The 4,383-nt window shown below is 55.7% G+C and overlaps 1 protein-coding gene across 1 annotated transcript in view; it reads right to left on the bottom strand.

Moving 5' to 3' along the window:
- Nucleotides 1-1,143, bottom strand: part of LOC104128811 (guanylate-binding protein 1-like) — a gene marked incomplete at its 3' end in the record, with an annotated part of 5,998 nt that extends 4,855 nt beyond the window's left edge. Inside the window, exon 1 of the mRNA XM_035897087.1 lies at nucleotides 1,039-1,143. The remainder of the gene's footprint in view (nucleotides 1-1,038) is intronic.
- Nucleotides 1,144-4,383: the final 3,240 nt, after the last annotated feature.

Here is a 4,383-nt window from a genome sequence, read left to right as displayed (position 1 = left end):
CCCCGCCACCACCCCGCCCCCCCCCAGCCGCTCGCTGGCTGCCCCCCCACAAGGGTGGCAGAAAGGATCAGAAGGGCGAGAGTGAGAAAACTCGCGGGCTGAGATCAAAACAGTTCAACAATTCAAAGGAAAGGAAAGAAAAGAAGAATAACGAATTGGAATGAAGGGGCAAGGAGCAGAGAGAGAGACACGAACCCCGAGAAAGGCTCGTGAGGCAAAGGGAAACAATTGCTCGCCACCAAACAACGGATGCCCAGCCTGTCCCCCAGCAGCACCCGCTCCGTCAACTTCCGCCCTCCAGGTTTATTCCTGACCGTGACGGGATAGGGGATGGAATGTCCCTCCGGTCAGCAGGGAGCTGGGAGGGGACACAGCTGGGACAGCGGAGCCCAACTGACCCTTTTGCCCCACTTGCACACACGGCTTTTGCTTTACCTCTCAGACTGTCTCCATCTCGACCCACGGATTTTATCGCCTTTACTCTCCTGATTCCCCCCCATCCCGCTGCGGGGGAGGAAGCAAGTGGATGTGCGTGTCTTTGTGGCCTTTCTGAGGACCTCACAAGGCCACAGGAACATCAAGGGCATTTGCAGTGGGGGACAAGAGGCTGTCCCTCATGACACGGGCACTCCCAGCCCCACTGGGGAGGGGAGGAAAGCTTAGGGCATAGGGTCCAGCATAGGCAAGTCCTAACTTGCAGGATAAGGCCATGCAGTTTCAATGCAGCCTCCCAGCCACCCCTTCCCCTTTGTGCCATCCCACAGCCCCTGCAGACCTTTGGGCCTCCTCCTCCTCCTCCTCTTCCTCCTGCCAGCGAACGCAGGCTCCCAGGCACCCCTTCCCCTTTGTGCCATCCCACAGCCCCTGCAGACCTTTGGGCCTCCTCCTCCTCCTCCTCCTCCTCCTGCCAGCCGCTGGGCTCCCTGGTGCTTGCTGGGCTCCCTCTGGCTTGCTGGGGTCAGCAGGAGTCATTCTGCAGCCCCAGTGCCCAGGGCTGCTTGCAGGGGTGGGGAGGGGGCGTTAGGGGAAGGGACTCACCGTTGTCTTCATCAGCTGCCCTGGGCTGCAACAGCTTTGCTGCAGCCGGGGACCTGCGCCCGCTTTTATGCTGCGCTCTTGGCCGGCCTTGCCCTTCTATTCCCGGAAACCAGGGTGAGTCCTAGAGCGAAAGTGAAAGTCTGGAACAGGAAGGTAGGAGGAAATCCCACCCACGGACATGGCCCCTGGCCAGCAGCCGGGCAGGAAACTTTGGGTGTGGTGGGAGAAAGAGGTTTTAAACAGTGAAGGACCAAGAAGGAAAAGCAAGCGTCACAAAAGCAAAGCCTCAGCACCCCCCCTTCCTCTGGAGCTGTTGTCCACCCCCAGCCTGCTCTCTGTTGGGGCCAAGGGGTAAAGAAGAGGCGGCCCTGGGTTTTTTCAAGACCCCTTCAGCAGCAGCCAGACCCTGTCTGTGTTATCAACGCCACTCCAGCACCAGCACAGGCTTGCAGTGGCGAAAGTTAAATCTGTTCCAGGTGCACGGGCTGTGCTGTACTTCCTCCTTCCCTCTTGGATCCACCAAGAGGGTCCCTCACCACCCCATCCCTGCAGTCCCAACATGGCCCCCCTGTCACCACCCCCTCCTTGGACTACCCAGGGGACAATGAGCTGGGCCCCACCAGGCTCTAGAAATCCCCCTGGGGCAGATGAAGCTGAAACAACACCCAAGGCTCCCTTACTGCCTCGGAAGCCTTTCCCGTGGGATTTTAGGGAATCGAGGAAAACGTTGGGGTTACTGCAATGCCCGTAATCTATGGCTGGTATCGAGGCCAATTAAAATGTCCCCTCCTGGCACGCAAGGAGGGTGAGGGGGTGCAGGTTTGCCTGTCCGATGGGTGTGGATTAAGGTGCTTCTGCTTCAGATCCCTTAACACCGTGGGGGCAGCAGCTGAGCCCTTGCTTTTCCAGTCCAGACATGGCTTTGCCATTGCTGGAACTTCTCCCGGCTGCTCCGCTGACAGCTCCCTGCCCTACTCTCCCTGCCTGCACCCGGGTAGAGAGTTGGGATCCCTTCCCAGCTCCCCTGGGAGTAAGGAGCCGGCATCCTCAAAAACCTTTCAACCCTGAGGGGATCCTCCAATTCCCTGTGGCTGGAGAAGGGGGCACAAAGGACCAGGTCTGTAGGGAGACAATTACTTTTATTCCAGAACCAGGCTCTTCCGTAGCAGAAACGCTTCTCAGTCACCACGCGCCCAGGGGGCTCTGCCTTGTGTTATTGCCTAATGACACAAAAGTCAAAAGAGCGAGGGAGAGATCAGTGCCCAGGTTCCAGCATTGCTCTAGGCAACAGGGGGTGTGGCTGCCTTCAAGTTTTCCCCACAGCTCTGGTTTGTGGCTTTGGCCCTTCCGTACGGGCACCTTCCCCACCTCCCGTGCTCAACCACATGCCTACTCTGCCCGGGCCTCTTTGCAGACGGTGGGTGTATGGAGTTGGCAGTCAGGGGGTCATTGGTTGCCATCTCCCTCCGCCCAAATTTCCTTTGGGCCCCCCCAACCCCTCGACCCCCCCGCTCTCCCATCCAGACACCCAATCCCCATTTCCCCCCACACAAGCGTGCCCTCCCGTGCCCAGATCCCAGCCCACCTGACAACCCCACGGGTCCAGTGGGCCAGCACAAGGCTTGCTGCCAAGCCCCAGCACACACACCCTCATCCCACGGGCACCTCACGCTTCCTGCGTCCCCCCTTGTCACCCCAGCCTGCCCCTAAGGACCCCTCCTCGCTGCCTGCTCCAGCTTGACGTTTGGTGGTGGGGAAGGCACAGACGTTTGCCCCCCCCGGCAAGACCAGGCATATGGCCTGACACCCATGTTCCCGCTCCAGGCATGGGCACTGAGCCCCTCACTCACACCACTCCTTCCCAGCGGCTGCTATTTCCCACACACAAACTGGTCCAACCCCAATGCCTGTTGGCCAAGACTCCCGTCTGCTGCAGAACCTACAGTAAGACCCCACTCACCCCGGTAGCTATCCCTGGGACCCACATTAACTCCAGTACCTGGCACTGGGATCCCCAATTCACTCCAATACCTGGCTCTTGGATCCCCCAGTAGCTGGCACTGCGATACCGTTTATCCCAGTAGCTAGCCCTGGGACCCCCCATTGTTGTGGTGTAACCCAGCTGGCAACTAAGCACCATGCAGCCGCTCGCTCACTCCCCCCGCCCAGTGGGATGGGGGAGAGAATCGGGAAGGAAAAAAAAGGTAAGAGCTGTGGGCTGAGATAGAGACGGTTTAATAAGAGAAAAGAATAAGAATAGTAATAATGAGAATGGTAAGAGAATATACAGAATATACAAAACGAATGATGCACAACGCAATTGCCCCGAGCCGCGAGCAGTCCCCGAGCCCCGAGCAGTCTCCCCGCGACCGACCGACCGAACTAACCGCCCCCCCCCACGCATGACGTTATATGGTATGGAATAGCTCTTTGGTCAGTTTGGGTTAGCTGTGCTAGCTGTGCTGTACTCCCAGCTTGTTATGCACCTGGGCAAGCAGGAGAAGCTCAAAAAGTCCTTGAGTAGTCTGAGCACTACTTGGCAACAGCTGAAAACATCAGTGTGTTATCAACATTCTTGTACTACTAAATCCAAAACACAGCACTATGCTAGCTACTATGAAGAAAATTAACTCTATCCCAGCCGAAACCAGGACATTATCCACCCCTTATTCTATACCATTTACGTCATGCTTAGGTCCTACCCTTGTCAATACATTGCAATTAATCACCACCACTTTCCCAATATTTTGATATATAAACACAGATATCATTCTCTTAGTCTACGGACCATCCCTCTAAAATGTCCATTGGGTTCATCTAGTCCATGGTTTTAGGCTCCATCTGTTGTAACAGTCTTTCAGAGCAGGAGAGGTGCCGTGTGGTGTTGCGTTCTTGCATGCTGAAGTCAGTGCTGGTTCCATCCACTGCACGTCCTCAGTTTCTTCAGAATTCATTCTTCATTAATCTGGGCGATTCTTACTGTTATACCATTGATAGGACATACAGCAGTAGTAGAAATGATGACATACTCTATTACCCAGCATTAACATCATACAATCCAGTTCATTGGCTGTTTTCACCCAAAATCAAATCCCTTTGAGGTACACATTGGACTTCCCTGTCCTTCGGCATCACCCACCAAGTGGAGCCAGGCCCTTGAGCAAAAGCAATCCCGCGGATGGGTTTGTCTTTCTCCAAGTCAGGAGTAACCCAGACTGTCTTCCCCAGCATATTTTTTACATGCACTACAGGGACTTTATCCCCTTCTACAGTACGTAAGAGGTTTGATTGGGCAGAACCAGCTCAGTTGGCAGATCCTCTAGTGTTGACTAACCAGGTAGCTTT

The sequence above is a fragment of the Egretta garzetta genome, unplaced genomic scaffold (assembly GCF_000687185.1).
Source record: "Egretta garzetta isolate BGI_Z169 unplaced genomic scaffold, ASM68718v1 scaffold587, whole genome shotgun sequence".
Lineage (NCBI taxonomy): Eukaryota > Metazoa > Chordata > Aves > Pelecaniformes > Ardeidae > Egretta > Egretta garzetta.
The sequence above is the reverse complement of the archived record's forward strand: the minus strand, read 5'-3'. Positions and strand labels throughout refer to the sequence as shown.